The sequence below is a fragment of the Mustela lutreola genome, chromosome 9 (assembly GCF_030435805.1).
Source record: "Mustela lutreola isolate mMusLut2 chromosome 9, mMusLut2.pri, whole genome shotgun sequence".
In the NCBI taxonomy this organism is placed as follows: Eukaryota; Metazoa; Chordata; class Mammalia; order Carnivora; family Mustelidae; genus Mustela; species Mustela lutreola.
In genome coordinates this window covers 57,083,450-57,095,510 of record NC_081298.1, presented here as the reverse complement: position 1 = coordinate 57,095,510, position 12,061 = coordinate 57,083,450, and the positions used below count along the sequence as shown (strand labels likewise).

The following is a 12,061-nucleotide window of genomic DNA, read 5'->3' as shown; positions in this document are numbered from 1 at the left end:
CCCAAGCCCCACATTTAATCAGGAGGTATTTTTCTTACACATTATTCTCTATTTTGGAAAATGTTACAAATGGCTATTTCCCTCTTTCAAATTGTAGATTCCTTCAGAGGACAGCTAGGGCTTTCTAATTTTGTGTGCAACGATGAATCCTAAACTATATGGAACTAAGTTTTCTGGCAACTTCTGCCAGAATACAGGCAAAAAAAAAAAAAAAAAAAGGAAACAAGAGCCTTAAAAAGACCAAATATTATTAAAGTCCATGCACTAATGTTCATATGTTCAAATCCCCTAGGCCCTTGCTCATCACCTACTTAGTTCACATACAAGTCTAAAGAGCTTAATGAGTTTCCGATGCCAGATAAAAGGACGTAAATTAGAAGTGCGGAGAGGGTAAATGAAAAGTAAACAAATTCAAGAAAGATTTAATAAACGTAAACTTTGTTTTTAAAGATTTTATTTATTTGACAGAGATCACAAGTAGGCAGAGAGCCAGGCGGAGAAAGAGGGGGAAGCAGACTCCCCGCTGAGCAGAGAGCCTGATGCGGGGCTTGATCCCTGGACTCTGGGATCATGACCTTAGCCGAAGGCAGAGGTTTTAACCCACTGAGCCACCCAGGAGCCCCAAATGTAAACTTTTGTCAGCCACTGCACTACAAGCCAGTGAAGCAGCAATAAATGTTTCAGCCTTGGAACATTCACAGCATACCAGGAGCCATAAAAAATGCCTCAGAACATCATGCAGTAAAAGAACTGACATTAGAAATAGGAGTAGGATACACAGATTGATCAGAGGGGAGAATGGTTCATTTAAATAGTCTTATCTCTTGTGACTGTTATCACAAGACTTCGAAGTCTTCTTTGGGAGAGACTTCCCAAAGTGGGTGATGGCTGAACTGGGGTCTGAAAGACAAGGCAGAGCTTTGCAGATGGACAGGGGGCTTTCCAGTCCAAGAGAATAGCCTATGAAAAGAACCTGTGAGAATCTCCGTTTATTTGGGACCCAGGAGCCAAAACTCTGAAGGGGAAAAACTTCATCTGGGGCAGCTGTAGTCCCAAGAGGGTGAACACTGTGTTGCTGTAGTTCCAACTCTGTCCTCCTGCTGTTGGCCCCAGAGGCAGAAGTACATGACAGAACTGCATAGGTCAAGCCTCAGTTTTCTGATCAGAAGACTAAAAACTAAAAGCTTCAGGAAACAAAAGTAACAGGGAAATTGCCAAGAGAGCTGCATAAGGAAGAGACGCCACAATGCTGTTTATGAACTCGGGGGCTGCTTTCTGAGCAGCTCCTGCACAGATCTGGTCCTGTTCAACACAGTGAAGACAGGCAGAACTGACCGCGGTCCTCAACTGGCCACTAGGTGGCACACACTGGGACAGAACTTGAATAGCCCCATTCATGCTCTGGGAGGTGAACTAACTTTGGAATCACAGACCACAGAAGGAGAGTTGGAAGTTGTGGTTTGAATCTAACCAGGTGGATTGTCCGCCTCAACAAAAATACCTACGCTCTCCAGAGGATTTAATTTAAGTCAATGATTTTTTTCTTTTTCTTTTTTTTATTTAGTATATTCACAATGTTAGTCAGCCACCCCCATGATTTAATTATAGGACAATTACATCACCCTAACAAGAGACCCCATATATGTAAGCAGTCACTCCCAATCCCCCCTCTCATCCCTTAGCAACCACTAGCCAACTTTCTGTTGTTCATGTGTTTATGAATTTGCATACTCTGGACATTTCATATAAATTGAATTATATAGGGAAGCCTGCGTGGCTGAGTCAGTTAAGCATCTGCCTTTGGCTCAGATCATGATCTCAGGGTCCTGGGATGGAGCTCTGCATCAGGCTCCCTGCCCATCTCCCTCTGCCTGCTGCTCCCCTGCTTGTATTTTCTGTCTCTGATAAGTAAATAAATAAAATCTTTTTAAAAATTCAATTATGTAATATGTTGTCTTTGTGACTAGTTTCTTTCAATTAGCATAATGTTGTCAAGGTTTATCCACATTGAAGCATATATTCTTTTTTACCAGATAATATTGTTATATGTTATATGTGCATACTACATTTTGTTTCTAAATTTACAGTTGGTGGACATTTGGATTGTTTCCACCTTTGGCTGTTATGAATTGTGCTGCTATAAACATTTGCCTGCAAGTTTTTGGGTGGACAAATATTTTTGCCCAATTGATGAAATGAGGTATCTTTCCATTTATTTGGATCTCCTTTAACTCCTTTAAAAAATGCGTACTTTTGGGGCACCTGGGTGGCTCAGTGGGTTAAAGCCTCTGCCTTTGGCTCAGGTCATGATCCCAGGGTCCTGGAATCGAGCCCCGCATTGGGCTTTCTGCTCAGTGGGGAGCCTGCTTCCTCCTCTCTCTCTCTCTCTCTGCCTGCCTCTCCGCCTTCTTGGGATCGCTCTCTCTGTCAAATAAATAAGTAAAATCTTAAAAAGAAATGTGTACTTTTCAGTCTACAAATTTACATTTACATGCATTGTAAACTGCACTGAACAATCTTACAATTTTTTCTTTCAATCATCAAAAATATTTTAAAGAACAATAAAGGTAGATACACTAGACAGAGATCACTAAGGAAATAGAAGATTTTAATAATGCTATAAACAAATTAGATCTAAAAGACATCTACAGAAAACTCCACCCCAAAACAGCAGATTGCATGTTACTCTTACGAGCACATGGAACATTCTCCAGTGTACACCATAGGCCAGGGCGTAAAACAAAACTCAATAAATTTAAAAGAATTGAAATAATAAAAAATATGTTTTTCCCACGACAATGGAATGAAGGCAGAAATCAATTACACAAAGAAATCTTAGAAACTCACAAAAATGTGCATATTAAACAACATACTTTTTTTTTTTTTTTTTGGTAGGCTTCATCCCCAGCATGGCAACACAGGGCTTGAACGCACCACCGTGAGATCACACCTGAGTTGAGATCAAGAGTCAGACGCTCGGGGCGCCTGGGTGGCTCAGTGGGTTAAAGCCTCTGCCTTCGGCTCAGGTCATGATCCCAGGGTCCTGGGATCGAGCCCCACATTGGGCTCTCGGCTCTGCAGAGAGCCTGCTTCCTCCTCTCTCTCCCTGCCTGCCTCTCTTGCCTACCTGTGATCTCTGTCTGTCAAATAAATAAATAAAATCTTTATTAAAAAAAAAAAAAGAGTCAGACGCTCATCCAACAGAGCCAACCAGGTGCCCTCAAAAAACATACTTCTAGGGGCGCCTGGGTGGCTCAGTGGGTTAAGCCGCTGCCTTCGGCTCGGGTCATGATCTCGGAGTCCTGGGATCGAGTCCCGCATCGGGCTCTCTGCTCAGCGGGGAGCCTGCTTCCCTCTCTCTCTCTCTGCCAGCCTCTCTACCTACCTGTGATCTCTCTCTGTCAAATAAAATAAAATAAAATAAATCTTTAAAAAAAAAAAAAAAAAGAAAAAGAAAAAAAACATACTTCTAAATAATCAGTGAGTCAAAAAAGAAATCACAAGGAAATTAGAAATATCTTGAAATGAATGAAAATAAATATACAATATACCAAAACTTATGGGATACAGTTAAAGTGGTACTTAGAGGGAAATTTATAGCTGAAAATTCCTATATTTAAAAAGAATGATCTCAGGGCACCTGGGTGGCTCAGTGGATTAAGCCGCTGCCTTCGGCTCGGGTCATGATCTCAGTGTCCTGGGATCCAGAAAAGATCCCAAATAGCCAAAGCAATCCTGAAAAAGAAAACGGAAGCTGGGGGCATCACAATTCAAGCTGTATTACAAAGCTGTAATCACCAAGACAATACAGTATGGGCACAAAAACAGAAACATTGATCAATGAAACAGAATAGAGAACCCAGAAATGGACCCTCACCTCTATGGTCAACTAATCTTCAACAAAGCGGGAAAGAATGTCCACTGGAAAAAAGACAACCTCTTCAACAAATGGTGTTGGGAAAATTGGACAGCCACATCCAGAAGAATGAAAGTGGACCATTTTCTTATACCATATACAAAAAGAGACTCCAAATGGATGGAAGACCTAAATGTGAGACAAGAATCCATCAAAATCCTAAAGAAGAACACAGGCAGCAACCTCTCTGACCTTGGCCACAGGAAATTCTTGCTAGACACATCTCCAAAGGCAAAGGAAACAAAGGCAAAAATGAACTCCTGGGATTTCATCAAGATAAAAATCTTGGGAGAAGATATCTGTAAATGTCTTATCAGATAAAGGGCTTCTATCCAAAATCTAGAAAGGACTTATCAAACTCAACACCCAGAAAACAAATAACCCAGCCAAGAAATGGGCAGAAGACATGAACAGACATTTCTCCAAAGAAGACATCCAAATGGCCAACAGACATGTGAAAAAGCCCTCAACATCACTTGACATCAGGGAAATACAAATCAAAACCACAATGAGATACCACCTCACACCAGTCAGAATGGCTAAAATTAACAAGTTAGGAAAAAACAGACATTGGTGAGGATGCAGGGAAAGGGGAACCCTCCGACACTGTTGGTGGGAATGCAAGCAGGTGCACCTGCTCCAGAAAGAAGTTCCTCAAGAAGTTAAAAGTAGAATTACCCTACAACCCAGGAATTGCACTACTAGGTATTTACCCCAAAGATACAAATGTAGCAGGCATGTGTAACTCAGTGTTCATAGCAGCAATGTCCACAATAGCCAGACTGTGGTAAAAGCCCAGATGTCCATCGATAGATGAATGAATAAAGAAGAATGAATGAATGAATGAAGAATATATATATATATATATATATATATATATATATATATATATAATGGAATATTACTCTTGCCATTTGCAACGATGTGGATGGAGCTAGAGGGTATTATGCTTAGCAAAATAAATCAGTCAGAGAAAGACAAATACCATGTGATTTCACTCATATGTGGAATATAAGAAACAAAACAGATAAACATAGGGGAAGGAAAGGAAAAATAAAATAAAATGAAAACAGACAGGAAAACAGAAAACAAAATGAAAACAAACCAAAAGAGACTTTTAACTCTAGGAAACAAACTGAGGGTTGCTGTGGGAAGGTGGGTGAGGGGATGGTTTAATTAGGTGACAGACATCAGGGAGGGCACGGGGTATTATATACAACTGATGAATCACTAAATTCTATGTCTAAAACTAATAATACAGTATATGTTAGTTAGATTAAATTTAAATTTAAAAAAATAATAAAAGGAAGTATGGATACCTCTCAACTTAGATGCAAAATCCTCAACAAAAATTGGCAAATAGAATCAAGTAGTATAGGGGCGCCTGGGTGGCTCAGTGGGTTAAGCCGCTGCCTTCAGCTCAGGTCATGATCTCAGGGTCCTGGGATCGAGTCCCGCATCGGGCTCTCTGCTCAGCAGGGAGCCTGCTTCCCTCTCTCTCTCTCTGCCTGCCTCTCCATCTACTTGTGATTTCTCTCTGTCAAATAAATAAATAAAATCTTTAAAAAAAAAACACAAAATATTGGTTGGAATTGTAGAAGAAATTCTGACAAAGAGTCATACTACTTGAGGAATTAATTATACTACTTGATTTTAAGACTTATATAGAGCTAGGCGTGCCTGGATGGCTCAGTTGGTTGAACAGTGGACTCAATTTTAGCTCAGGTCATGATCTCAGCGTCCTGGGATTGATCCCCATGCCAAGCTCCATGCTCTGCAGGGAGTGGGCTCAAGGTTTTTCTCTCCCCCTCTTCCTTTGCCTCCTGCCCTGCTCTCATGTGCACTCTCTCTCAAATAAATAAACAAAACTTAAAAATAATAGACATATATAGCTTGAGTAATCAAGACTGTGAAGTATGTGCAAAAAAGATACATAAATCAGGTGCACCTGGGTGGCTTAGTTGGTTAAAACACCAACTCTTGATTTTGATCTCAGGGTCATGTGTTTGAGCCCCTTGTGGAAGCTGCTTAAGATTCTCTCTCTTTCTACCCCTGCCAGCTCATGCCCTCTCTCTCACTCTCTCTCTAAAAGGAAAGAAGGGAGGAAGGAAGGAGAGGAGGGACGGAGGTAGAGAGGAAGGGAGGGAAGAAGAAAGGAAGATAAATCAGTGAAACAAAAGAGATACAGACTCAAGCTAATACAGTCATTTAATATCTACAAATGGGGCAGTAGTAAGTTAATGGAGGAAGGACAGTTCTGGAATAATTGTATATCCATATGCAACTCCTCTCCCCAAATTCTTGACAAAAATTAACTCAAAGTGAGTCATATATATCAATAAAAGTGTAAGATGTGTGGGGCGCCTGGGTGGCTCAGTGGGTTGAGCCGCTGCCTTCGGCTCAGGTCATGATCTCAGGGTCCTGGGATCGAGTCCCGCATCGGGCTCTCTGCTCAGCAGGGAGCCTGCTTCCCTCTCTCTCTCTCTGCCTGCTTCTCCATCTACTTGTGATTTCTCTCTGTCAAATAAATAAATAAAATAAAATCTTTAAAAAAAAAAGTGTAAGATGTGGAAGAACACCTTTGTGACGGGCGATTATGTTAAGAGTTCTTAGATATGACATCAAAACCATGATTCATGAAAGAAAAAAAATTGGAAGCTGAACTTTACCAAAATAAAAAATGTTTGCTTTGTGGAAGACACTGTTTAGAAAATGAAATAAACTATAGACCGAGAGAAAGATGTTCGCTCATCACATAGCTGATACAGAACTTGCAATCAGAATACAAAATCCTCTCGGGGCGCCTGGGTGGCTCAGTGGTTTGGGCTGCTGCCTTCGGCTCGGGTCATGATCTCAGGGTCCTGGGATCGAGCCCCGCATCGGGCTCTCTGCTCCGCGGGAAGCCTGCTTCGCTCGCTCTCTCTCTCTCTCTCTGCCTGCCTCTCTGCCTACTTGTGATCTCTGTCTGTCAAATAAATAAATTAAATCTTTAAAAAAAAAAGAATACAAAATCATCTCAAGCCTCAACACTAAGATAACTAATAAACTGATTCAACAACTAAAACACAGTTTACCAGACAAGATATATGGATGGTAAATACGTCTGTGAAACAAAGTCCCTATTAAGGGATAAAATAAAACCATGATGTGGATCTGCTACATACTTTCTAGAATGGCTTAAGCAAAAAAATACTGATGATATCAAGTGATGACAATGATGCAGAGCACCTAGCTCTCATATATTTCTAATGGGAAAGGAAAAATGATATAACTCTCTAGAAAACAGCTCAGCAGTTTTTTATGTTAAACCCTAACACCCACCGTAGCATCCACCAATCCCAATCCTGAGTCTTTATAACAGATATAAGTGAAGTTTTCCTTAAAGGGGGCGCCTGGGTGGCTCAGTGGGTTAAGCTGCTGCCTTCAGCTCAGGTCATGATCTCAGAGTCCTGGGATCTAGCCCCACATCAGGCTCTCTGCTCAGCAGGGAGCCTGCCTCCTCCTCTCTCTCTGCTGCCTCTCTGCCTGCTTCTGCTCGGGTCATGATTCCAGGGTCCTGGGATCGAGTTCTGCATCAAGACTTGCTCAGCGGGGAGCCTGCTTCTCCCTCTCCCTCTGCCACCCCCCTGCATGTGTGTGTGTGCTCTCTCTCTCTCTGATAACTAAATAACTAAATAAATCTTTTTAAAAAGGGGCTAGAGGGGAGCCTGGATGACTCAGTGGGTTAAACCCCTGCCTTCAGCTGAGGTCATGATCTCAGGGTCCTGCCCCGGGCTCTCTGCTCAGCAGGGAGCCTGCTTCCCCCCTCTCCCTGCCTCTCTGCCTACTTGTGATTTTTGTCAAATAAATAAATAAAATCTTTAAAAAAAAAACAAAATAAAATAAACAAAAGGGACACCTGAGTGGCTCGGTGAGTTAAGCCTATACCTTCGGTTCAGGTCATGATCTCAGGGACCTGGGATAGAGCCCTGCATTGCGCTCTCTGCTCAGCGGGGAGCCTGTTTCCCCCCTCTCCCTGCCTCTCTGCCTACTTGTGATTTCTGTCAAATAAATAAATAAAATCTTTAAAAAAAAACAAAATAAAATAAACAAAAGGGACACCTGAGTGGCTCGGTGAGTTAAGCCTATACCTTCGGTTCAGGTCATGATCTCAGGGACCTGGGATAGAGCCCTGCATTGGGCTCTCTGCTCAGCGGGGAGCCTGTTTCCCCCCCTTACTGCCTGCATCACTGCCTACTTGTGATCTCTCTCTCTGTTAAATAAAAAAAATTTTTTTTTGAGGAGCTAGAGAGTAAATATTTTAGGCTTAAAGACATAGGTCTCTGTCACAACTACTCTGCAATGTCACTGCAGTGCAAAAGCAGCTATAAGACAGGCATGTAAATGAAGGGGCAAAGCTGTGCTGCAAGGGGCGCCTGGGTGGCTCAGTGGGTTAAAGCCTCTGCCTTCGGCTCAGGTCATGATCCAAGGGTCCTGGGATGGAGCCCCGAATTGGGCTTTCTGCTCAGCAGGGAGTCTGCTTCCTCCTCTCTCTCTGCCTGCCTCTCTGCCTACTTGTGGTCTCTGTCTGTCAAATAAATAAATTCTTTAAAAAAAAAAAAGCTGTGCTGCAATAACATTTTATTTGCAGAAATAGGCAGCCAGTCCATAGGCCGTAGTTTGCCACCTCTTGCCCTAGAGAAATGAAAACTGTGTTCATTGAAAACATGTTTACAAATGTTTATAGCAACTCTATTCATAATTACCAGAAATTGGTAACAACCCAAATGTCCTACATATGGTAAATGGCTAAAACTGCGGTACATTTATACAGAACTATTACTCAGCAAAGATGGAGAATAACCTACATGCAAGGACTTGGATGAATTTCAAAAGCATTATCTAAGTGACATAAGCTAGTATCAAAAGGTTACATACTATATGATTTCATTCATATGATATTCTTAAAGTGACAAAACTAGAGTGTAAAGAAATAATCAATGATAAAGGTTGAATGTGGGGTGACTTGAAAGTAGTAATAGGAATGAATCTTGGAGGATGATGGAATGGTTCTGCATCCTGACTGTGGAAGTGATTCTATGAATCTATACATCTCAAAATTCATAAAGCTGTATACTCCCCAAAAGGACAGTTTTTTGAGATGAGTATTTACCATTAATACCAACATCAATTCTCCCTATTAAAAAGAGAGTAATCATCATTTTGTGCCTCTATTTCCTTATCACCTAATTCTTCCTTAGCCATTTGCATGCTGTTTTTTGTCTGTACCATTTCTTTCAAAAATCAACTTTAAGGAAGCAAGTTTAAAGAGTTTCTCATCATTCCTGTTTTTTTTTTTTCCTAAGATTCATTCACTTATTTTAGAAAGAGAACAAGAGTGTGAAAGCAGGAGCAGGAGGGGCAGAGGGAGAGGGAGAGAGAATCTCAAGCAGATTCTGCACTGAGCACAATGCCTAACATGGGGCTCAATCTCATGATCTAGAGATCATGACCTGAGCCAAAACCAAGAGTTAGATGCCTGACTGTGCCACCCAGGCACTGCGAGCTCTGTATTTTTAATAAGGTCCTCAGCCTGACATGGGGCTCAGCCTCACCACCTTGAGATCAGAACCTGAGCTGAACCAAGAATGTGATACTTAACCGACTGTGCCACTCAGGCTCCCCTGTTCCTGATCATTTGGTAGCATTTTATGCTGTGGATTATTCTCTCCTTAGAGCGCCACTTTTTAGCTTCTGGGATGTTGTACTTTTTGGATTTTCCTTCAGCCACACTGAGTGCTACAGTTACATAACCTGTTCCTTTTTATGTTTAATGTCTGAACAACAAGCGACAGAATATATAGAACTGTGCTGTCCAACACACTAGACACATATGGCACTTGAGCACTCGAAATGTAGCTACTGCTACTGAGCAATGAAGTTTTAAAGTTGATTTAATTTTAATTAATTTAAATTTAAAAACTTGATATCCGGTGCTCACTTCTGCAGCACATATGCTAAAATTGGAATGATACACAGAAGATCAGCATGGCTCCTGAGAGTGGATGACATGCAAATTTGTGAATCATTCCATATTTACAAATTAACAAAAAGATAAACAAACAAACAAACAAACTTGATATTCAGTTCAATTCCTGAATACTTCTAAGTATATCTGGAGCAACTTGGGTATATTAATCTATTTTTTTAACCCTAAATCTAATCTAAATCTAAATACAGATCAAGTACTTTTCATGAAACCTTGGCATCTGAATTAAGATGTAAATGTAAAATATACACCAAATTTTAAATGCTTAGTACAAAAGGTAATATAGCTTATTAACAAATTGTTTATATTAATTGCGTATTGAAATTGTAATATTTTAAGTATATTGGATTGAATAAAAGATTATTAAAATTGGTTTCTCCTGTTCCTTTTTACTTTTTAAAGTGTGGTTTCTAGAATATTTTAAGTTACATGTTGGGTCACATTAGATAGCACTGATTTGGGGGACTCAGTTCCATAGATACATACATATGTACATATATACACACATATACACATAAATGTATGTGCATACAAATACTTATACATACGTGTGTGTATATTCCTTAATTTATTATTTGTACAAGCTTTGTCTCACATAACTCCAGGCAGGGTTGTGCTGTCATGTGATAGCTCCAAACCCTCTGTCAGTTGTTGGGTAAAAGATCCATTTCTGCACATGAAAGACAGTTAAGGCTGTGTGGATGTCAAGAGCAGCAAGTGCAAGAGCCTCTATTTTCAGAGAGGCAAGCAAAGCAAAAGTTTTAAAATGAAAATAACTATATCCAAGAACCAAAAAATGGCAATGTGCGGTCACGTTGGTTCTTTTTGTTTCTGAGGTTCTTCATGAACATTTTAAATCTCATCGTGTCTATTGAGTTCACAGGCCATAAGATTTTTCAAAATGCTGTCTACAAAACAGTAGTTTAGGATTACTGTAGAATCATACAAATTGGAAAAACAGAAAATGATGGGATGAACTGACAGTATGAATGATTCTGAAGAAAAAAGGAATCATGTGATATATGAAAGATGTATCTGCAGTTGATGATAATTAGCAATAGAGGCTAGAGGTATTTGAAATGAGAGAAACTTGTTTGACCAGCATCAGTGTTAAATGCCTGTTAGTTCAATTAGTTCAGAAGTTAAGGACTCTGATTAATCAGGTAAAACTGCTGCTAATGAAAAATGTCATAAGCCAAATATTTCTATGGATTCAACTCTCACTTGAATTTGCAGTGCATCAACATGAGTAATCTAGCCATTAGAGTGGAATTCATCCCCCTGCTAAGGAGTTCCTTTGTAGAGAACATTATAGTTAGATGTATGATTTGGAGGATGGGTAATTACTTGTGAGAAATTTGGATGTAACTGGTTTGTGCTGGGAAAAGATGTGGACTAGAATGGACGTCATCATGGAGAATGTCTATTTGAAAGCACAGGTCAGACTCATATTTGGTGAAAATTGTTTGTTTTTAAAGATTTAATTAATTAGTTTTAGAGAAAGGGTGGAGAAGAGGGAGAGAAAATATCCAGCAGACTTCCTGCTGAGCCCAAAGTGGGGGCTCAGCCCCACAACTCAGAGATCACACCCTGAGCCAAAATCGAGAGTCAGAGGCTTAACATACTGAGCCACCCAGGTGTCCCCTGGGTGCTGTCTAATGTGACCCAACATGTCCCATTATGTTTTGAAGCATAATAAACATACTTAAGAAAAGTCATCTGAGTTCCTCAAGAAGATTCTCCTTTTGGCCCACTCCTTTTCTTTTTATGTGACTTAAAGAGATTAATGGTAGTGATTTTACTAGGTAAGTGTTCTTGGGAAAGTTGCTTGCTGTTCACTCCCTTGGTTACCTATCTGTAAAACCAAGGATGATAATATATAATAGTACCCTCCTAAAGCTGTTGAGAATTAAATGAGCTAAAACATGTCAAATGTTAAGAGAAGGACATGGAACAGATCAAGTGCTTATTTGTTAGCTATGGCTCTGTTAGTAATAACACATCCAAGGCAAACTCATGGTTTCAACTGTCACTAAGGTTTATGACTTCCAATCCATCACTGATCTTCATCCTACTATTCCATCTATATATTAGGTATCTCCTCTTGGATATATAAA

At 40.3% G+C, this 12,061-nt stretch overlaps 1 non-coding gene across 1 annotated transcript; it reads left to right on the top strand.

Annotated features, from left to right (window-relative positions):
- The first annotated feature begins 9,888 nt into the window (after nucleotides 1-9,888).
- LOC131808670 (U6 spliceosomal RNA) lies at nucleotides 9,889-9,995 on the top strand. The gene has a single exon (XR_009344879.1). It is a non-coding gene; the product is annotated as a U6 spliceosomal RNA (small nuclear RNA).
- The last annotated feature ends 2,066 nt before the right edge of the window (nucleotides 9,996-12,061 follow it).